Here is a 24242-nt window from a genome sequence, read left to right on the forward strand (position 1 = left end):
TTGCCTAAGATGATGCATCTTGAGTTTTATCCACTTCCTCATGCAAAGTAAGTAAACAGAATTACTCCTGCTTTACAGAGAGCAATTGCAGCTTGCCCAAGGCCCCCTTGACAAGAGGGAAGGGAGAGTGTGGAGGACTAGGGCTGAGCTTTCAGCCCTTATTCAGGTTATTTGATTTCACAGCATTAGTGTTGGCTTTTCTCTGCACTCTGCAAAGGATTGCATCTATATTTTTTTTTCAGGTGAATTAGAACTGAAATATGTAGGGAACGTTAACCCCCCACCAAGACTTTTGATGGCAGCTGTGTTAAATAATACTGCCTGCCAGGAAAGGATGTCTACTGTAATCTGCTGGGTAAGGATTGTGAGAGCTGCATTTCTTTAAGCAGCGGGAAGACATGGACTTTTAAATTATTTTGTCTTTATTTACGAGTTTATTTACATAACTTCTTACAATTGCCAGACACTTTTTTTCATGAATTGCCATGGGGAATTTCACCAACAAAACCCCAAATAAACAACTATTTGTGATACTAAACCAATGGCTGTGCAGTTTCCATTTCATACATTTCTTGTCCAGCAGGGACATAGTAATTAGTGAATACTTATGACTGCCCACCTCCAGCTGTGTTACCATCTATGATGTTAAAGTTCTCTGGACACTCACCTTGCTCACCTGTGGTCAGTACCTAACTGGGTTTCTTCACTGCTACACTCAGAGCAAGGAACCTCTCCAAAGAACACCACTGTCTCCAGGTCTTTCCAGTCTGATTCTGTGTCAAGTGCCAAGATTTGTTAACAGTCAGGAATGTTATCCCACAAGCATCTCCTCTGGCTTTGTTCACACCAAGAGAACGTACCATCCTTGGAAACTTTCTGCTTCCAATCTTTCATCAGGTGTGCTGTAGGAGGGAATGAAACAAGGTCTAGGGAGGTCCCTCTGTATGAAAAATACAATTAAGATAAAATCAACCATTAGTTGGCTAAAAGGGAAAAAAATTCAAGGAAGTAGCAAAAATTTCAACTAACACTAAGACAAAGTTCCTTAATAAATGACATACCACAACTGCAAAACAGCAAGTGCCCAGCTGCCAGTGGGTTTCATGCTAGATAATGTAGAGTTGATAAACTGATCTTAATGCCCAAGTAATTAGCAGTCAATTATTTTAATATGACGACTAAAGCTGAGCAATGACTACTGCTGCAGCACTAACAGCTCAGCAGCTGTATTATCTGTGTCTTTGCCTGTGTAATCTTTTTAGTGGGAAATGTCTTTAGTTTTAGTTAGCTGAAATAGCTCTGAAAGGGCAAAGGAGTCAGCAGACATAAAATATCCACAAGCTTACAGAACGTGTGCTTCCATTTATCCGTGGTGGGGCAGGATGAACAATGGCCTCAATTTCTGGAGGTAAGTTATGTGCTGCACTTTTTCATGCTCTGTTCCAGAAACAACAACTGTATCTGTGTCCAAACCCTAGAATATCCCTTTGTAGGAAAAGCGGGAAGAAATAACAGGGAGTGTTTCTTCTTACAGCATAGAACAACCTGATGCAAGGTGTATGTGGAGAGTGCTTTGAAATGATATCTGCATGGTACAAGGCTGCGTTTACATCTGAGTACAGTCCCACCAAAAAGCTCTGTCTCTGTTCAGAAAACATGATATTTAGAAGGTAGTTCCTTAAGACCACATTTCTGTTTTTAAGTTCTTGTGAAGTAAAGGCAAGTGAAAGGTATAGTTTTGAGTTTTGAATGGATATATTAATTTAATATATCCTACACTTAAATCATTACAGTTAAACTTTCAGGAGCATCAACACTCAGAAATTCAGGGAATATCATGCAGTAACACACAATGGTGTAGTTGCCCTTGGTACCATTCATGCTGCTGACTTCTTATCTATGACACTATGAACCACAATTTTCCATCAGAACATAAATACCTGGTACTGCAGCAACAAAGGAGCCAAGTGTATTATGTTTCTCTCTTCCAATGTTTTTTCTTGTTTTCTGGGGATTTGGAGCACAGTTTGTCTTGGTTTAATTTTTATGAGAGCTTTGGGGCTTTTGTCTCACTTGGTACAGTAAGGTATAGCAAGATTTCATTTATGATTCTATACCCTATGTTTTAAGAAAAAATATGGCAGAAATAAAAAAAAACTATTTTATAATGGCCTCCCTTTCTGCATGCGCAGCACATAAACTGAGGTTCCCTGAACACCAAGCTCAGAGGCTCTGCTCAAACCCTGCTTATTCTATGGGAGATGCAAAAACTGATGGTTAGAAAATTTGTGATTTGACCTCCTCAGGGCCATGAATTACTTACCTGTGTAGTCATGAGCTTGCATGGCATAAACATAGATATGGGTGGTGTCAAATTTTCCATATTCATTAAACAGAAGACAGTAGGATTTGGATGAGACTCCACTTAGCTGTAGTGGCTGGGTAGCTGGATAGGTCCAGCACAGGAGACTTTGAGAGGTACAAATGCAGGACTGTAGGAACTTTGTGTCCCCATCCCCTAGTGTTTATCTGGGACAAATGCCTGACCCCTCACGTCTTAAACCAAAATGTTCTACTTCCATTCTGGTCTCGAAAACTACTTTTCCAGTGGTACTCAAATGTCCAGACACTGAATTCTTCCCTAGCTCTTGGACTAAAGAATATATAAAAGGTGGAAGCAAAAGAGGCTCATGTTCCCTTTACAACTTTTCATCCACAGAATTAAGATGGATATAAAATATATTGTGAATTGACTCTCATATCCGCTCTGATCTTGTCTACCGTTGTAAACTTCAGAGAATCCCTTGTTCTAAACACGCGCCTTCATTGTATAAATACTTCTTCAAATATAGATGATAAAAACTAGAAGCAATTCTAGAGTTATTGAGATTGCTGAAGGCAGAAATAGCAGACAGGGAGAGAAGTGAAAAAGGAAATTAAGAAATGTTGGAGTGATGGCTATGAACATTTAGCTGGTCTGTAGCTGGGCCATGCATTGGAAAATACGTGGTTTGAGCAATCAGTATTCTACTTCAGGGGATACAATGAAACTTTTGCTCTGAAATTAATGTGTGAAATTGTTTCCTTATGTCAAATCCCACTTAGTATGTAAATCTGAAAAAAATAGATCTGTTTGCAGTGGTTTTTCTAGACTCTTCCTGTGATTGCCCTTCATTGTTACTACCAGCAGAGAATCATTGTTGTGTCTCTGCTGGCCCTTTCATTGGAGATTATAGGCATACCTGCAATATTCACCTGTTTTCTCATCCAAGACAAGAGGCAGAATGAGGACTTTGAGACATCAAAAGCTTTGTTTCAGTGAGCAGCTCCCTGTGTCTGTGACCATGCTGGAGGTGATCAGTGCTTATGAATAGCAGAGCCAAGCTGTCTGAGATGAGACACCAAAGAGCTGAGGCAACAGAAATGAAAAGCAATAGTGGAAATCTGTGCCTAATTAATTTTCATGAAAGCAAAGCTCATTGTAGAGGTATGACATACTCTGCATACTCCTGATAATATTTTTGAACATGACCTACATTTTCATACCTAGTGCTTCCTCTTTGCTTTGTGTTATGAATGTGTGCCTGGGAAAATGTTCCTTATTTTTACAATTCCTAGATATTGCATGACATTCCTAGCAGCATGATATGTAAAGGGGCAGAAACTGGCTTTAAAAAAGCTGAACTCGCAATTAGTCAGTGAGAAACAAATCCTGTCCTGAGTTGCTGTCTCACAGCCTTTTTGACCCATTTGCAATTCACACATCATTTCTGTGAAGAGAAGGACTGCAACAGAGGATGGCTCTGAAATGTTGGGGAAGATGAATCAGGGAGACCTTATAAATATGATTGTTTAGCAAAAGATTCTGAAAATATGAAACCTATAATCGAAATAGAAATGGAAGCTTAATTTGAGTTGTAGGATACTGAGTCTTAGTTACTATATAACCTGAAAACAATAGCCTAGCCAGTTGAAGGAGAATCCCTTTTGACTGAACAATACCTTTCTGCTGGCTAAGGGATCCAAAGGTCAATGTAGCAAAACAGGAAAGTCTAAAGAGTAGTTTTTAGTTTAAAATATAACATAGTATGGTAACGTAGTAGTTCTTATAGGCTATATGTAGATTCTATAGGATTTTGTGTCTTGTATTGGTTGGTCACTGTAGATTAGAATATTCATCACAAAAAGAGATATAATGCATTGTAACAAGGACCTCGCTCTCTTACTTCTACCTCTCTTGGCTCTTACTTCTTCCACTCTTACTTCTTTCTCTCAATTCCTTGCTCTTCGCTCTGCTCTTACCTCTTCCCCCTGCTCTCTGACCCCTGCCACCTGGCTCCCTCGCTTCCTCCTCTCTTAACTCGTATCCTCTTGCTCTTCCTCTCGCTCTCTCTAGGACTTCCCTTCAGCCGAGGCTGGTGGCTGAAGGCAAGGCCCTTTTTACCCACGACCCATGCAATAAAACCACTTATTCTAGAATATCTCAGGTCAGCAGAATTCTTTCTCCCTGCCACCCATGGATGATCCTACACTGAAAGGTCTTCTGTCCTGGTCATTTGTTGTCTTGATACCCTGCACCAGCAACTGGAAACCATATCCAGTATTCAGTGCTGAGATGGGCTCTTGTTGAGCTTACTGTGAACTGTGGGAACTTGAGGGGGAGCTCACTAGGATCACTTAGCCACTTGCTGGTTTTCTATTTGGGTGTTTTTAAGCTTAAAAGCAAAGAAAAAGAGGCAGGAATCCCAATGACAAATGTTTCCCTGGAATCAACAAGTTTTCCAATGTGATAGCTTAATTAAAACTAACAATATTAAGTTGTGTTGTAGCCTTTTTCTCTAATGTGTTACCCTTGCTACTTGCCTCAAACAAAACCATGTGGTGCATTTTGGAGCCCAGTTTGAGCTGGTCTGCAGGCAGTGGTACATGTCTATCAAATGGGTGTTTGGCACACTGCTGTAACCCAGAGAACAGCTATTGCCTCCTGTTGTTGCCCCTGTAAGGGGTAACCCATCTTCTAGGAGCAGCATGATATGTCTCTGCATGGGTTCAGCAGGAATTTACAGGTGCTATCAGACCTCCCCAGCTTGCCCAGGCCAGTGAAGGGCCCCACACTTCCCTTGTCCATCACTGTGATCTCCAGGAAGGAACTGCTTTGGTCTTCAGGGGAAATGGGCTATTTCCTTTGCTAACAAGTGCCCTGTGTAGTGCTGGTTCTGTGATGTTCACACCCCTGAGCACTTCGCTCTGCAAATGAGAGAGCTCTGGGTGTTTCCTGTTGGCAGCCAGGACTTGCCACCATGGATGGACTGTTTTATAAGCAGTGTGCCCAGATGCTTTTCATCCAGGGCTGCTGCACAGACTTTGAACTGAATGTGCTCACTCTCATCTTCTCAGAGAGGTACACGATACATGACTGGATTTAGACCAACAACATGCCCATTGTGATGAGATATTTACTCCACTTCACGAGCAAGCCAATTAAAACATAAAGTATTTACAGCTTCCACCATGCCAGTGCTGAAGCTGGTGTCCTGGGATGCACTTTGACTACTTCATCTCATGCTCTTGAGTATCCCAGCAGGCTCAGTGTTCCATCCATTCTTTTTCTTGCCTATAGCTCAGCACATGCCTCAAAGTCAGGCTGGCTCTGGTGATTGACAAAGAGTGTCAGATGTTTTTCGACATTAGATGTCAAGCTGTGAGTGGAGTTGTGCAAAACAGGTTGTCTGGCAGCCACCATGAGTGCTACTGTCAGCTTGCTGGGTTGTGAGCTGTGTCCTAGCGTGGACATTGGCGCTGAGAATCGTCCCCCTGCTCTTGGTACTCCTGTCACCAATTTGCAGAATGCATGGGTAGAGGCCATTGGTGCTATTATTCAGCTCCCTGGTGAACTAGGGGGTTAATCTGAGTTTTCTGAGGGCAGACTCTTCCTCATAAGTTGAGGAAGAGAGAGAGGGGGTTTATCTCTGTGTCACCTAATCTTACCACTAAGTTGATATATAGAGGTAAAAGGGCTTGGCAGATTATCCCTCTCCTGTATTTTGCTTTCAGTATAAGTTTGGGGTGTTATTCTGTTGACAAGATTAAAAAAAAAAAAAAAATTTTGAAATGACTTCTTGCATTTGCCTTTCACTGTCTTCTTCAGGAGCACTGAGAAGTGATTGCTTCATCACCAAGGGCTGAAAATCTTGCCTGGATAACTGCAGTCCCATGCTTAGTTCTTGGCAGAACTGGAAGTTGTTTTTGCACAGGGGGAGGGATAGCAAACCTGTCAGAGTGAAGTGGTTGTAATGAACCTAATCTCATTAAGCAAAGTGTTGTGGAACTGGAGTTGCTGTTGATTGCTAGCACCTGCCTGATGGCCTTCCCAGGAGACACTCTTTAAATTCCTTGGGGAAGGGTAGGGGCCTTTCTACTGCTTGTCTCCTCTGAGGTAGGTGCAAAGTTTTGAGTACTGTCCTATAACTAAAATGCAGAGTACGTTTTGGTGTCCTGGCACCTGCTCTCTGGCAGGTTGCTTGGCAGACCTCAAGCCTGCTATGTGTTTCTGTAGGAATTGCTGTGACTTGTAATTTCACTTCCTCAGTGGGATTTCTTTTGCTGTGTTTGGTCCCTGGGTGCAAGTTGTCAGTGAAAAGACTTAATTGTGTTTCTGGAGACTGTCCTCTTGCTCTATAAAAATACAATTGTAACTTTCTGCTGGTTCAACATCAAGGAGCTCAGATTTGTGAGATATTGCTGCCCTTGTCCCAGCATTTTTTCATGCTTTACCTTCCCTATTACACCTGTTTTGTGTCTATGATGAGTGACTGCATAGTAGAAACCATAAACTCTGGAGGGAATGTGGTCCCTTTAAAGACTCTCTGTAGAGACCCTTGGTTTTTTGCCCCAAAGCCCCAGATTATCTCCCCTAATGATAAAAATTAAGATAAATATGCATTTTATTTGTGAATGGACTATTGGACGATGTTTAAATACCAGCTTGTTAGCAATCTGTGATGAAAGTATGGCAGAGAATATGGCGAGCTAGATATGGAAAAGGAACAGTGTTGTGAGATGGCTTTTCCTGTCAGGAGGTGGGAGTCCTGCCTGCCTCCTTTTCCTAGCAGGCCCTCCCCCAATGGACAAAGCTCATAATAATATAATATTTGTTTTGTTGAAAAATTTTGAAAATGCTGCTGTTGAAGTAAATGTTCCCTTTGAGTAATTTTTCCCGTGTTGCTTTTCCAGAAATGTATATGCCTATCTTCAAATATGGATCTGACTTTGGAGTTTCAAAGCTGATGCATCTCTGTGCAGCTAATAGAGCAGGCTTTTCTTCCACTGGGCAGGTGTCTGTAAAAGACCACTTTTATGGCAGTGTTTGAGGGTTCGGCACTAAACCCTTTGCCCTGCATGGTAGTGAGCAGCTGCTGCTAGGCCAGCCAGCAGATGTGAGTCAAACCTGGAAGTATCTTTGTGGGGTACAGGGCCTTCACTGCAAAATTCCACTTCTGTTTCTATCTGGGCGAAGCAGCTCCTGCTGCTTCCCCCAGGTGATACTGAAAAGGGTCTGCAACAAGCAGAGATGAGGAAGAGAAGACAGGCCCTGGCACCAGAGGTGGTTTCATAGCAGTTATTTGGTCTTGTCAAATCTTTCAGGGGGCAATTTGGGTTTTATATCTTGAGCTAAGGGGCCCTGCCATAAAAACAAAGAAACTTTTTGTAATTTGGGTGGAGGACACAAGTAAAATCCCCTGCTTGGGTTTACTCTGCATGGAAAATCTAGTCTTATTTCTCTCTTATCCACTCTGATCCCTGCCAGCTAGCCAGGAAGCTACCTGCTGCTGCTTCTAGTCAGCTCACGCTGGGATGATTGTTGGCTTAGCAGGATGCACATTAAGTGGCACTAAAAATAAATAGGAAATTGGGTTTTCTGGCTCTCTTTTTGATTTCCCTCCTTTAAATGAAAGAGATTGTTAAGCTCTCAGGATTGTTAAACCAGAAACAAAATGAAGAAGCCCCTGCAATGCGAACACCTTCGGAAATCAGGGCTACACAAGGATGAGCTGCCATCCCTGGTGGGTGCTGCAGTACAGGCATGTCCCAGATGAGCCATTAGACTCCCACAAGGAGCTCCACAAAATGCTGCCTCTTTCCCATGCAGAGCCCACGAAGCTGCTCTCACAAGTGCCTTCAGAAATAACATCTTTGCACTGAGGCTCCCCAAATCCTGAGATGGGTTAACACAGGATTCAGTTTTGAATGACCCATTGGAAGGAGGCAAATGAGACCATCCTGAGTCCCTCTTTTCTTCCCCCAAATGTTGTAGCAGTATAGCAGTTGTGCCAGACTAAATGTTGAGAGTCTTTAACGTAATTTGTCTGTACTAAAGTTAATGCTGCACTTCATGTACTATATTTATATCCATCTATTCCCTTTCATGTCAGATAAGTCCTAGTGTGTGGGATGCATAATGAGATTGACTGAAAAATAATTTTTAACCCTGTGAGTTCTACAGCTTCCTGCAGGTAGAGAAGGTTGAGGTTATTTTCCTATCAGATGGTTATGGTGTGTTTTACTTGATTTTTTTTCCTGACTCTTTATTTTGTTGTGCTATTATAAAACTGCAGTGTAGAAGTTGCAAAAACCTTGGTTGTGAGGTTTATATGCAGTGCAGCCATGCATAATTTAGAATATTGTGAGGGCTGCCCGGAACTTTGCGTAAGAAGTGGCTTGGGAAACTCTCCCAGCTGTGAAGGAGGTTTACCCCTAGGCTGTAGCACTCTAACTTAACTGCTGTGGCACTCTTACTAAAGGGAGGCTCCTACTAAAGCTACCCTTAGAGGAGGCCTGGAGTCCTGCTGTGGTTGCAGTCCAGGAAACTTATCTGTCCATCTTTGGGAAGTAGCTGGATGAAGTTTCTCTTCTCTGGTGGGTGAATTATAGTGTGGAGGTGCCTCTTCAAGCATCCCCTCTCCTGCCTGTATAGAGAAGCTTATAAGATTCAGCATTGTCCTTGCTGCTCCTATGAAAGGTATTTGTCACCTTCTCTTTTTAGAGGGTGAGAGAAATGTTAACTCCTCTAAAATTTTATTTTTGTATGTATTCGTGTTTTTCAGTTATGTTTCTTTAGGTTTATGCTGTATAAGGTAGAGAGCAGCAGGGACAACAAGCAGGAGAGTCAAGATTAACAGGTTCATATCTGTAAATCCGCTCTCAAGCAAAGACCAGATTTGAGTCATTACTTAGATTTAACTTCTCCAGACCAAGTTCTACTTTAAAGTTCCCCTGACCCTAAAGCCAAATCCCTTCTCATTTGCCTGCCTTGGTAGGTGCTGAGCACAGATGCTCAGCTGCTGTAAATAATCTCAGCTCTGACGTCAGGACTGTTACAACAATTGACATCAGACAAGTCTATGGCTAAGTATAATGCTATATATATATATATATATATAAAATACCCACAGGTATTATAGCATGATTTACTGAGACTCTTTGCAGTGTAAACCATATGTTTTATAGCTGCTGAGAAGGAGAAGAAAGTGTCTGACAACAAGCAAAAGCATATTTAGTAGCATTTTTACATGGTTAAAATTGCCCAGTTAGGGGTTTTTAGGAAATACATTTGCTGTGATACACAGCACCACATAGTTCAAGCACATAGCACCCCAGGCACTCAATTTATCACAATCTATCATGTTAACTTGGCTAATTTGACACTGTTTCCTGCTGAAATGTTCTCAGACAGTTCTGCATTGTTTGCTAATCTCCATGATATGTGAGTCTGTGGGAAGGGCCCTAAAGAAAAGCAGACCTCAGTGCTATGGATTTGAGGGAAGGGAGAAGAACAGATCTCAGTAGTTCATAGAATCATAGAATATCCTGAGTTGAAAGCAACCCACAAGGATCATCAAAGTTCAAGTCCTGGCCTTTTACATGACAGTCCCAAGAGTCACACCATGTGCCCAAGAGTCCAAAATTTTCTTGAACGCTGTCAATCTTGGTGCTGTGACCACTGCCCTTGGGACCCTCTTCCAGTGCCCAACCACCCTCTGGGTGAAAAACCTTTTCCTATTATCCAGCCTAAGCCTCCCCTGGCGCACCTCATGCCATTCCCTCAGGTCCTCTCACTGATCACCAGAGAGAAGGGTATTCATTTTTCATATTATACTATAATATGATATATGTACATTATATGTACAATATAATGTATTATTATATTAATTCATTAAGATTTCTTGTAATTCACTTAATTTTTGTAAACAGCTGTAGTGAAATAATGTTCCTCCTAGGGTGTGAATAAATGACAGCAAATTTCAACTAAACATGCCTTAAAGGAGGGATGATTCTCCAAAGTCTTGCTGTGGAAGACCTGAATAATGAACTGAAATGTGAGTGAGAGGCAGCAAGGACAGAGAGGCTGTATCTCCTGGAGAGAGGACTCTGCTTAAAGATCTGAAGCCTCTTTCTGGGCAGCTCCTTGCTGAGCAAAAGCAGGCAACTGAAGAAATGCTGTTGAGTCTCTTGCAGCCCCCAGCAGTGACTTCAGCATTTCCCAGTACTTGAGAACTGATCTAGAGGCTGTGTTAGTGCAGAGCTGCTAGGAAGCGAGGGAAAACACTGCCTGCCCAAACTGCTAATCCTGACCGTGTACCAGGCTGACCTTGGCATGTGTCATCCAGGTTCCTGCATCCTCTTGAGCTGCAATTCCTCCTACTTTGTGTAAGAAAAGAGTGGTAACCCAGCCTGGGCTGTGCAGGGGTAGATCTGGAAAAGAGAAAATGAGGAAACAGAGAGGTGCCATCAGAATGAGTGACATTCCTGTGTACAGAAGGCACAGGTCAAGGTATAGATGCTGATCAAGAAGGAATGTCATCTCCAGCACAGCAATGGCTGCATGTCCTGATCTCCCCCTGAGCTGGAAGTGCTTTTGTCATTTTGTAGTCCCTGACAACATACTATGATTGTGCAGAAGTGAAAGGAAATACGTAGTTAGGCTTTGACTTTTTAAGTCTCAATTCTACTTCTATATGAGCTAAATATTCAAGGATAGAAAGGTATGTAAGGAGAAAAAGCCTCTTTAATTAGGCTGCTTGAGCTTGGATATCTTCATTGTTAAACATTTGCAAAGACAGCTGAGGAGCTAAAGGGGATTATTTTGTCTATTATTAACTACCTGCTGAACATTTCCCAATTGATACTATATTGTCTCTTTCCTTAATAAACATTAGCAGAGTTTATGCAACATTAGCACTTGCAAGCATTACCTGTTTAAATGGACTCCTAAGTACAGATTAGTGCCAATTTCATTTTGTACGTTTAAGTAGTAAACTTGGAATGTCTTACAGCCACTGACTTCTGGCAAAAAAATTGGTGCCACCTTGCTTCTCTAGGATGATCTGTCCACAACAAAATCCAATATATAGGTATGACCCTTTGGTATATTAAAACAAAAATGGTTTTACTGTGGGATTGAAAACTTCTGACAAAAGCCAGGGTTGTAACATCCACATCTGTACTTAGAAGGATGTCTTTGAGGCAAAAATTTGTGGTACTTTTTATTTTAAAAGTTTCCATTGTGAACATGCACAAAGCTTTATCAATAACTGAGTTGAAAAAAAATCCACTTTTTAATTATAAAAAAGCCAGTGTTTCATTGCTGGGTGTGAGCTACAAGCAGGAAAGTGAATGGAGCCAGGGATAAATCCAGAAGGAGTGATACTGGAGGCACATGTCCCTGTAAGAAATCCCTCTCTGCACTGGATGTAAATGCAGAAGCTGTGCAATGCCCTGGTTTTATATTGCCTGCAATAACGGAGCAAACAAAATTTGTCATAACCAGCAGGTGACTCGTACGTGGCAATTTCACATGAGCTTGTTCATGATTTACCTTGTCAGAAGCACAGGTCTGCTGACGCATCCCTGCTCTCCTGCCTGAGGGTCAGACTAAAGGATCCAGGGACTACTGCCTGTTTTTAGGGCAGTTTCTGTCACTGCTGCTGGTGATGTTGGCAAAGAAAGCCGAACAAGTACTTGGAGTGCAGCAGAATTACTCCTTGGTTGACATTAGAGTGAGATAGTTGGCTGGAGATCCATTTTATAGAGCTGGATTGAGGGGCAGTGCTAAGGAAATCAGAGTGTGCTTTCTGGGGTGTATTTTTAGCCTATAAACTAATGGGTTTGTTAACATAGCTGAAATTCAAGGTTCCCAAGTAAGCATCATCTGGGACAAATGAGTGCAGTTTGAAGTATGTAGACATTGTAGAAGGGCTGCATGACATTGTGCTTGAAAAATAAAACCAAACACCCAAATCCATCCACACAGATTCCAGATGTATGTCATAATTCTAGGTATTTTGTTATAAAGTGTCTTATGTTTTCTCCTGCCTTTAATACAATGTATATATAAAAAGTTAAAAAGAAACAAAAATAAGGTTGCCCTGTTGAAGCCAGTTCTGGAATTTACTTGCTTCTGAGACATCAGTACCTGTATGCTGGGGTGTTGGTTTGGGTTTGTTTTTGTTTTGTTTTACTGTGAGGTTCTAGAGGTTTCTGGAAACACAGACACAATACATCTTGTGGAAACTGCTCTGCTTCTTGTGATGATCCTAAGTATGGAGGATATACTGCAGGAGGCTGCTGTGTGAGCCACCTGTGGCAGGGTGCCATAGATGTCAGCCAGCCACCACATCAGAATGAAGCATCGACTTACTATTTCTCTCCTGCCAGAAAATAATAGTCCCTGCTGTGACCTCAGGCTCCTGTTGCACTGCAGTTTTAGACTTTTATGCTCTGACCTTCCTGCTTATTCTTGCTTTTTCTGTCTGCAGTCAGTTCCTGGTACCAGCTGATATTCCCACAGACGCTTGGCTCCTGTTTCTAACATCCCCACGTCTGCATAGGTAAGGCTGAGGAAAATGCGCAGAATATTGTCCCTGGTCCAGATCAAGTCCACCTCCAGCAGGCAGGAGCAGCATTTGCAGGGTAAATCGTGCTCAGCCCTGGAATCTTGTCTTGGGGAAGGCTGTTTGTGAGCAGCAGGGAGTGATGTTGGCACAGAGGAGTGATGTGCAAGGGGAGCAGGGTTAGCACAGCTTGGCAGATCCCTGCCACTGCCAAACTTCACCAGGCTTTCATCTTTCTCTCAAAGTCTACCAATTTCTCAGTGGATGACTTAAATTTGCTTTGGTTTTCTTAGTGTGGGCATCATGTTCTCTCTGTTATCTCACACTGAGGAATCATTGTGTGATTTCTGCTAATATCTTAAAAAAAAAAAAATTCAGAGCAAGGCAGAACAGCTGGCAATATTCTTTCATGCTGCTAGATGGTCTGGCCAGACCCAACTTGAATTCGGTATCCTGTCATCTCACCGCATACTCAGCTTTCTCCCACCCTTGAAATATCTTCAAACTGGGGAGTGGCACCTGAGTTCCCACTTCAGAGAGTGGGCAGTGACTAGTTTTCAAGAAAAACAAGTGAGAGGTGCTGCATGGTCTGTTAGGATGAAACAAGCCAAGAAGGAAAAGTGGGTAAAAAAAAAAAAAAAAAAAAAAAAAAAAAAAAAAAAAAAAAAAAAAAAAAGTGGGAAGAGGTATGTAGGCTTTCAGAAAGATCTGTAGATAATTGGACTATGTTTTGTATTATTTAAGATATCATCTGGCAATTGTTGTCTGCTCTTAGAACATTAAACAACAATTTATTTTTTTTAATGTACCATAAAGGTAAAACTTGAGTGGATACCTTATTGACATATGTCTAGAATAAAGAACTTCTGTCTTAGTGCCAAATGAAATCATTTGGAGATTGAATTTCTTACTATTGTGAAGAAATGTGTTCTGCATACACTTGTTAATGACAAATTTTGGCAGCTGTTGTCTAATAAGTAAATTTATCTGCTGCTATTCTACTTTGAAACTTACTAATTTAGAAAAATGTTGAAAAGCAAGGTGTGAGGAATGCTGCGTTCCTCTGAGACACAAATACATGTGGCTAATCTGAAGGCAAATTCATGTGAAATGCCTCTGTTATCAAAATGTCACATTTTAGGTTGTTATACTTTTACAAATATTGCTGTGGCAGAACAGCTGTAAGAAGGGTGATACAGGAAGAAGGCTAAATAAGAGAAATGATGCCTCTACCCGGCCATTGCTATGCATTGGGAAGAGGGATGTATGTGGCAGGGAAGCACCCAGGAGCTGAAGACAGGGGAAAGGCTACCCTGAGAGAATCTGCAGCTACTGCTGAGCCTCTGTGAGGACTTTGAAGGTGGAATAAATTTATACTGTAGGTAGAGGTGAAATCTGCATTCCACAGAGTTCAGCTGTGAAACTCGTGCTAAGATCAGTGGCACCAAAAAGGGGAGGAAGTAGGTACTTCCTCAACTTGAATCTGCTAACAGTGGGCTGGCAGGATTTTAAAATAGAAATAAAGGAATTAAAGGCAGAATTGCAAGGATCAAGGAAACTGTCTGCTCAGCAAATAGTACCTGCTGGTGGAACAGGAGCAGGAACCAAGAGAGAGAAAGAGCAGAACAACTTTGTTAACATCAGTAAGAAAATATTGGCTTCTGAATGCAAACCCTCAGGACCAAAGATCAAAGTTCTGTGGTCCATCCCAGATGATGTACTGAAATAAAACAATGGCTCTGCAGGCAGATGCTACAAGTTAAACAACATTTCCATGCCAGCAATCTATGTGAAGAGCAATCATTCAAATGCAGGAGAGGAATGAAAATTAAATAGCTGGAGATGGAGTAGTCAGAGAGCACCAAGGATGCAGAACAGCTAAAGATAATTAAATTACATAGAAATAAATTAGTTACCATAATGGTCAGATTAGGAAGTAAAACACAGAAACATAATCCTGCCAAGCATTTGAGTAGAGCAACAGAACTGGAACATAACTGAACTGACAAATGAGAGAAAGATTTATAGCTCTTGCCTAAAGTTACAAACAGCTATGAGTACTCAAATTTTGCTGTCACATCTGAAAGCAACCAAAACTCATCCTGCCTGGACCTTGTTAAAATCCCAAATTTAGTTATTTCCTATAAGGTTTCAAGGAAATCTTAGTTGATGACTTTGACTGAAATTGTTAGACCTGACAGATTTTTTGAGTCCACTTTGCATCTCGGGCAAATTTAAACTCAAAAGAAACTAGTTTTGGGAATATGAGAGATAAAACCTTGCTTATCACCTGTGAGCCAGATTGGTGTTACTTGCATGACTTCAGTAATAACAAGATCCACCTTTTTGAGGAGTTGGAGGGATCCCTGTTTCCCATGCACAGAGGAGGGTTGGAACTGTCCTGCCTGGTTTTGGGCAGAGAATAAGCTATGGTAACCCCAGGCTTTGCTCCAGACCATCCCGTGGGAGTGGATGGCTCTGGGAGCACTCCTGTGGTGTGGTCCGTACTGGACCAGTCATCTCCAGCTTTTCATGGGTGACAATGCTGAATTTCTTGCCAGATAAACATGGGGGAGGCTGAATTACTGGGGTGGTGAGGGGATAGACAGGGTCCTGAGACCATGCATCCCTGAGGTACCCTGCACCCCTCTAGAAGCAGCACCCCAGGCTGGGATGTGCCAGGTGGGACAGTAGCCTGCTGAGGTTTGTGTGTGTCACTGCTGAGTTGTAGTTGCACTTCTCACATGAACACGAACAGCTAAGAAAGCATAAAGAATTTTCTTTTTTTAACTTAATTTGAGACCTGTGTTGGCCTTTCAGTGTGGTTCTATTAGCATCCCTGCTCCTACAGTTTGAAGTTCTTTTCTAGGCTGCTCTGTGTGCAGATCAGTCTGTCTTTCATGGTGACTTTGAGCTGACTGGAAACAAATCTTTCTCTTATTTTTTTTTTCTTATTTTTAATAGTGAGACTTCATGAGCTACATTTTGACCTTGCAGGGGAAAAAATGTGAAGTAGCAGTAGCAACTGATGTATGGGGAAAATCTGGATATTAATAAATATAGCAATCCCAATGAGGCTAGAGCAACACAAAGAGATTGATGTTTTTTCTCAGGTCACAGTTTTTCCTCTGGCAGTATTAGCATGGATGCCATATATTCATCAGTGTGATTTTGTTTACAAAGGCAGATGTATTCCTGCCTTCTTTATTATATTTTGAGCTTCCCCCCCACCCCCAGCTTAGAACTTGAGGGCTGATAATTGTACAGAGAGGCCACTGATACTTCTTAATTTTTCAAGGGTGGTCAAGAAATGAAGAACCTTTGATTGTCACAGTAACTCAGTAGGATGGTCTACAATGGAGGAAGAATGGAAATTATTAGCTTGGCCTTTCTGGACATTCATACTCAGCATCACAGAAACAGTGCACAATCATTCATGATTTTCTGTCTGCTTTCCATTTTTCTTATTGTCACGAATCAAGTGAGAATGCCCTGCATTCAATTTGAAAATCAATTTGACGGTAAGGGTAATGGGTATGCTCAACATTATGAGAGAACGGTATTTTTAAGAATACTTCAAATAACATATTTAAGCAAACAGTTGGGCAGTCAGCACCTCCCACAGATACGAAATTATGCCTAGCTTCCAAGAGGGGAGAAAGTTTAATAATTTCACTTCTTTCGTGGTTTGTATTTATTGAAGTAGTTAACATTCATCTTCTCATGGAAAATGCTGACTTTTTTAAGGCTCTGGCTTTAAAAAAAAATTACAAAAAAACAAAACTAACCAAGGCTCCAAAGTATGTTCTGCTGACAGAAAAAAAAATGGTGTGAAAGTAAGTCTTTTAAATCACTTTTCAATAAATGCAAAATAAAGGCCAATTTTGCTGTGCTAGGACATGAATGACAGTTGAAGGAAGCCAAGACATTGGCTATAATGACATCTCCACTGCAGCTGGCCCATCATCACAAAAGGTTTAGTGGGCTGTATTTCCAGCTTTGGAGCTCTCAACTCACCTGAGGTGATGCTGCCTGTGAATGTGTTAAGGAAACAGTGTTGCTGTTTCAGTGTTCACCCTCCTGAAAAGCCTTCCCATCATCCATCTTTGCCAGGGCTTGGTCCTTCCCAGGCAGCTTCTGGATCCTCCTCACCCTTGGTGTGTGCACACCACTTCCAGGTTAATTTTGCAGCCTCTGTGATGTGTTTTTCTTTCCTGGCCACACAATCCTCAGGTGACAAAAGCCTGGATGCCCCCTGCAGCCTCTCCATGTGCCTCACCAGAGCCGCTGCTGTGCCAGGAGCAGGATGCATCCTGGCAGATGGGTTGTAGAAGTGAGTCAGAGCTGTTACATAAGCTGCAAGGGGGTAAACTTGGCCTACCAGGAACACTCCCAAATCAAAAGTCCTCCCTCCACCCCAAAAATCCCAGGCAGAAAAGATCCAAGGATTGCAAGCATCTTGGATTGGTTTCAGTATTTTGGGAGGAACACAGTTTGCAGTTCCAGGATGATCCATAATCTCCAGGACTGGGAATGCAATTAAAAGGAAAGATGTGTTTGTATGTGTGGGTGGGCGTGTAATATTCTCAGGCTTGTGGCCTTGAGAGGAAACAGTAAATAGCATACGAAACTCCATAAAATGGTAAGCATTGGCAGCTTTGTTCCTCGAGGATTATGCACCAGCCTAGAGAAGTAAAACTGTTACCTAATAGGATAGAGAGAATCTTGACAAAGATGATACTGGCAGGTACTACACATGGACAGAGCGTGGTCAGCTTCATGCTTGGTATGATTAAAGCTTTTTTCCTAGAAATTGTGTGATAAGACATTTTCAGCTGGGCATTTTCTTGTTATTTGCAGAGTTTATAAAAAGATGGAAGCTTTTTTTCCAAAAGCAGTAAGGAGCAAATAATAATTTTCTTCAATTCCACAAACTCTGCCCTCTTACCCTTCCCAAAAGGTAATAGATAAATTGGAGTTGAATATATAAATCTATTCTGCTCAGGAACCAGCTACACCAATAAATCAATATTTTCTTACTACATATGCAATATATAAATGGCACATTCACAGATGTCAAATAAGTTTCCCTAACTAAGGAAACTGCTCAACACACTTCAGATCTTCGTAGCAACGCTTAAAGTACCACCCTAATAGCATCAGTGGAGTAGAAATTGTTTAACAGAGTAGCACAGACTTTATATAGGACCTTACTTAGGCTGATGTTTTTAGTCTTCAGACTTCAGTTATTCTTGCTGAATTAGCAGAGCCTTTGAAAATATCTGTTGTATTTCAAATCTGCAATCTTGACAGCAGCTTTTCAGCTAGTTCTCTGTCCTATTGCAAACCTTACCTGTTTCATTCATGTAGCAAATACAGGGGGAAGATAACAGGATCTGGGCACCCTCTCATAAATTCATGAAACATGGGATTTCTTGCTGTAAGAAAAACAGCTAAATGATTGCTGCTTTATCTATTAAAACAAATGTATCCTATCCAACAGAGATGATAATTCTTACTGACCTGAATGCTTATAGATTTTACCCCTAAATATCTAATTTTCAGATGAGCTCAGATCCTACTTCAGCATTTACATGAAACTCTCATGGCTTCCAGCTGCTCTTTCCAAGGACTAGATGCCCACATGAGTATACTACACACACAAACCTTGGTGTCTAAATCATGATATTTAGGTGCTGGGCTCATTCAAAGATGAAGATCTTCGAAATAGTGTTAAGCTGCACTTGGAGAGTTGCTGAAAAGCCTAGTGCGAACAACAAAATGGAGTGGCAGCTTTTTAATGCTGCCATTTTAGAAAGTGAGTATCTACAATTAGCCCCCTAAATTCTTATTTGGATACCCTGCTTTAAATCACATGCATATGGATGCAGACGGAGATACCATACGCAGACATACCCACTTCAGATTAACATGGCATAAAAGCCAGCATGGTTAATACCAGCTATCACTAAGTAATAAGTTATTTCCACTAAATTGCTGCAGAACTGCTGCATTGAGAGGTGGATATGAGCACTGGGAGACAGTGCACTGATTTTTTTTGTGCTATTAATTGAATGTTAAAAAATTTACTTGAAAAACACAATCCTGGTGCACCAGGTTTTTGGTGTAAAAACTCTCCCTTTGATGGAAATGACAAGACCTTGAGCGGTAAAGGCACAGCTGGTGCTCACATCTGGGCTGGGGAAAAAAGGGCCAGTGATGAAGGGATGCAGCAGAAATTGAGAGTCTTTTAAGGAAAAAAAAAAAGTAGAATATTTAGTGTTGTGGAAAACCTCTTGTATGCATAATTGGGACCCTTCACTGAAGAAGATGAGTAGAAAATGAGGAGATGTTAGGATCGTACACAGCAGTTCTGTGATTCTGTAAGCATCCAGCACAAGAATGGAAATCTTTTATCATGGGACCCCTTGGCTCAAATGGAGAGGTTTTCATGAGACTCCATGCTCTTGGGTAACTGCCTGTGAGGATTGTTTGCCTGAAGGGGCCTGTTTTGGACAGTGTTGAGGACTGCTCATGAACTGCTGCTCCCAGCCACGTTGGCAGCTTGTGTGGTCACTCTGTGGCCCTGACTGTCAAATAATCAAGTAAGTACTTGGTGTGAGATCTCTTCAGCTTAGCCCTCCACTTCTGCTTCTGAAAACAGCTGGGCTCCAGGTCAGCACTGAAAAAATCTGAAGTAGATGAAAGTCAGTGAGGACAAGAAAGAGAAAATGGCTATTTATCATCACCTAATAACTTGGTAAGGTTTTGAGGGGTATGCCTAAAGACCTATTTGGATCTTTTGTGATGGGTCATGTGCTTAGCTTGGAGAAGAAGACAATTATACTGTGAGAAAACTCAACAAAGCATATATATGTTTGATGTGATCTGCATAATAACATAAATCTAGCATCTATGTGAAGATGTTTTTAGCTGTCTCATACAGAAAGGGAGCTGGATTTTGGGATGAGGATACCCACTGCCAGGAGAAAAATGCTTGAATCTCTAATACCTTTTATTCATAGGCTTTAGGAGAGAATCGTACTGTCACAACGTGTGCCTGGGGAGCATGTTAAATTCCCTACACCTTGTCGTCACCCCCCTCTTTTTCAGTCTGCTTCTAAATTGAACTCTCTGCAGATGAGACTTTAACTTTGTTTCTGATACCTCTGCATAAATCCCGTATTCCATTTTGACAGGAATTTTACTGGCAGGGAAAGAAAAGAGGGGAGGGGGTTTCCCCCTTGTTTCTGCAGTGCTTACGGTTTTGTGCTTGTCCTTTCTTGAAATATCTAAGTTAATTTTATAGCTATTGAGGAGCACGGTGTAAACGCAGCTTTATAACCTTTAACCACAGCACAACACCCTCCTCTCTGGAATCTCCGCCTCCTGTACCTATTCTTGCAAACTGCCTGGAGCAATGTTTCTGCCTCATAAATCTGAGCCTTTAAGAGGGACAGCATTGCATGCACTGCTCTAGCTGGAGAAGTCTATCTGGCTGATTTTTCTGATAATGCCTTTTTGATGTGTTGCTGGTAAATGACTTTATTTGTAAGAGATTGCGGTCATGGCAAAAAATCCCAATAGTGGCAAAAATAACTATTATGGGCAACACTGGATTTTCCACTCATTTGTAGTTTTACCTTTAGCTTCCAGTTAAGCTTGTTGCCAATTTTTTTTTTTTTTTTTTTTGTTTTTTGTTTTTTGTTTTTTGTTTTTTGGTGCCTGCTATACACAGACCACAGAGGGTTTTGTTCTTCCTCTGTCTCAAGTCTCACACCATCAATTAGAACAGGAAGATGGGTTCCTCTGTGGCATTTGAATCCAAGCAAACCTAACACAAGCAATGTTTTGCTAATCTTTACATGCACCTGCAGAGGAACAGAGGCTGCACCTGGGTGGAAAAAAGTTACCAGTAGCTTTTCACGTGCAAAGCTCTTAAATGTAGCAATTACACAAGGCAAATTAGGAAGGGGGTGTGGTTTATTGGTGACTGCTCTGCTTTTATTGTACCTTATCATATGCAGAAAATGAATCATCTGTTACAGAAATGGCTCTTTTGAGATCAACATATGCACCTGAACCTAGATCTGCATGTAAAAGATAGGAAAGAGATCTGTTACAATGTAGCTGGATGAATAATATTGCAAATCCATGGGGTTTTGATAGGTAATTAATCAAAAAATATCCATATTTAGATACTTAGGTGCTAGCTGCCAAGAAAGAACACTGCCTTTTCTGTATAGTAACTCTTAGAGCCATACATTTTTAACACATCTAAAAATCAGGCTGCTGATTTTGATGCCTATGTTTATTTCCAGAATCTGTGTAGTTGGATGAGCCATAGTATACTGGTGGAAGCGCTATCCTTTTAGAGAAGGAAGCAGTGGTTGTGTAGTGGCAACAGCAACAGGCGAGTCTGAGCTGGCACATGGACTAACATTGTCACACGGGTATGGCAACATAGCTGTCAGAGCCTTTGTAAAGTCCTGATCTACCTGAAGACTGGAGGCCTAGCTGTATCCCTGTATGTTTAACACACAGCTTCAGAGTTTTCTGGCACAGAGCAGCTTGCTTTTCAAAGCCGACTAATTAATCACAGCCACCAAGAGAGCAGAAATGTCCATTTGGGTTTAACAAGAGTGTGACAACAGTGAAGTTGTGCAAGTGTGTTGGTGGAAACTGGCCCTATGAGACATGCAGTGGATGTAAACATCCCTCACTATGCATATTGCATAATTGTATGAACAGAATATTGTCTGGTGTGTCTCTTTAATTTCACACTAGGGAAAAACTGTGGGTTTTTTAAGTAGTACTTTTGGAATACTGGTATCACCAACACTTTATTTGCCCCTTTCAGTTGTGGTACAAGTCGTTCATAGCTCTGTCCTTTGGCTCGTCATTGTCCTGAATAACTCATTGCTCAGGACTGCAACATTTCCTTCCCTGCACATGAGATGCTCTGTCTCGTGTCAGTGTGTGCACAGTGCCAGCCTAGCTGTGGTCATCTGTCAGCCCAGAAGTTTTGGCAACAGAGTTTAATGACAAACATGATGTTCACATCAAAAGGGGTGGTGGCTGTCTTAGAGATATTTGCAGCTCATTTTGAAGCCAGAGCAGTGGCTTGTGTCTGTGTGCATGGGAGATCCTTGAATTCCAGGCATGAGAAGACACCATTTGGAGAACACTTTACTGAGCTTGCCTCCACATTTTCCTGAAATATTTTCACCCAGTTCAGGGTAGGTTCTCATTAAGAAAGTTTTGTGACTGATCTCTGGTTGCTCTGTTGTCTTCTCTACAGTCTCTGCCTTTGCCACAGTGACAGTCTACTCACATATTGACTTTCACCCCCAACCAAGCCAAACTGAAAGATTAGGTCTTGAAAATGCTTTATGCCATGTCACCAGGCTTTATTAAGAGCATGAGGTTAGGATTAGCTTCTACTCCACTCTTGATGACTTGTCTCCAGACTTCCAGCTGAGCTGTATTTTCACGTTTCCTTTCTCTGTGCTCTGTCTCTGCCATTAACAGCTCATTTCTGCTGCATTTCACAATGTTTGAACAGAGGTGACATCCAAACCTCTTACTCCCATCCTTGATAGAAGATGACAGGCGACCAGAAAGAAACACAGTTGAGAGAGAAAATATCCCAAATTATACTCCTGTTCATAGTGTTGGAGTGTGAGATGGAAAGGCAGAGAACACAGCACAGTCATCTACAAATCATTTTGTCACTCAGAGATTGAATAACTTAACGACAAAGTTATTCCTGCCAAATTCTGATGGTTTCTTACCTTCACAACATCTGCACTAATTAGTAATTTCACTTGGAAGCCGCTTGTGCTGTGGATTGTTCTGCTGTCAGCCATCAGACAGTGATACCTTGCTGCATGAGAGTAGGAGCCGCCTGCTCTGCAGTTAGTTGAGTGATCAAGTCAAATGTGTGTCTGTGGTGCTCGGAATGCAGCTCAGGTGAATCAGTTGTGAGTCCTTTGGGTGGCCACAGGATTGTCATGCACTAATAACACTGAGTGAGTGCAAAAATGACAAATGTGACAAAGATGTGTCAGGAGAAGCTTTTCCAACCTGCAGTATCTGGAGTATCATGTGAAGCTAGTTAGGAGTGTTCGTTAAAAATGCATTCATGATGGAAAAGACAAGAAGGGCTTGTGGGAATGGAGAACCTTTACAGGAGAGTAAAAATGCTTTCCCTGTTTCACATAGCAAAGCAAAAATTGAGGAACAGCATGTCTGGGAGAAAGAACAATTATTTAATGAAAATTGTGTCACAAGTCCTGCTGGACAGCCTGCGGCTAGACTAGTGGGGGAGGGGGGATATTGAATTCTGATAGAAGACTGATGAATTTCTGATCATTCCAAATTTTTACCCATGATTTGAACATATTATGGCCTGTCTTAAATTACAATTTGCTACATCATTTGATAATTCTGACTCGTTGTTTTTTGTTGTTTTGGGTTTTTTTACTCATCACTTCTACAGTTTCTTTGGATGTCTAAAACTAACACAGTAAATAACACTAAGACCATCCCACCCCCTAAAAAGCATGTCAGAACCTCCTCTTTTCCCCTCTAAGTACAGCTCTTAAAACCCCAAAGAAGATAACTATTCTTCATTGTTTTCTTCTTTTCATTATTTTATTATTCTGCTTTAGCTAGCATTTATGCTAAAGAAAAATGTGAGAGAAAAAAAAGGATTATGGCCCTATTTTAAACATTTCTGCATTTTTTCAATAGAAATTATGTTTCTAGCACTCTTCCTCCTCCTGGTATTATAGAATTTGGACAGTCACAGGAATGTTCCAGGGAAATTGGACACTTTCACAGAGCTGCTAAATACTAAATGAACCAACATCCAGTGAAGGAAGTCCCCTGAGTAGTATTCTCATAGTCTTTTCCTAATGCATCCCCCTTTTCTAAATGTGTAATTAGTTTGCATATCCTTCCTAGAGTTTCTACAATCCTCTCCTTTCTGTGAACAGTGATGATAATATATCCCATGACAACTGTCTTAATTTATTAAAGGTAGAGAGTTTGTAGGAAATTCACCAGCGTTTGGCAGGGGGGAGCAGGGATTTGGGAAGAAGAAAATCTGGTAAAGGAGATAAATTGAATCGGCCTGGGAAGCAGGGGCCTTCCAGAATGGTTTTTTTGTGTTCCTTGTGTGGTTTTTGGCCAGCTTAGGGAAATTAAGTGCTTTGGAGAGCACAGTGTGTCTGAGATAAGGTGCAGCTGAAGGCTATCAGTACATCACTGCAGACATGGTTTGGGTGGAACAAGACAAATCTCTCTGACTTCACACTGACTGGTAAAGACTTTGTGGCTGATGACCAG

General features: G+C 41.4%; 1 long non-coding RNA gene across 2 annotated transcripts in view; it reads left to right on the forward strand.

Moving 5' to 3' along the window:
- The first annotated feature begins 1179 nt into the window (after window positions 1-1179).
- Window positions 1180-24242, forward strand: part of LOC136287605 (uncharacterized) — a 28155-nt gene continuing 5092 nt past the window's right edge. The window contains exons 1-2 of one of the 2 annotated variants that reach the window (XR_010720198.1): window positions 1180-1408; window positions 12816-12887. This is a non-coding gene — a long non-coding RNA (uncharacterized lncRNA). Of the gene's footprint in view, window positions 1409-6353; window positions 6437-12815; window positions 12888-24242 lie in introns of those variants that run through there. The other variant, XR_010720199.1, reaches the window with a different exon arrangement.

Source organism: Chamaea fasciata, unplaced genomic scaffold, assembly GCF_029207755.1.
Source record: "Chamaea fasciata isolate MVZ Bird 193981 ecotype frontalis unplaced genomic scaffold, bChaFas1.0.hap1 SCAF_3, whole genome shotgun sequence".
In the NCBI taxonomy this organism is placed as follows: Eukaryota; Metazoa; Chordata; class Aves; order Passeriformes; family Sylviidae; genus Chamaea; species Chamaea fasciata.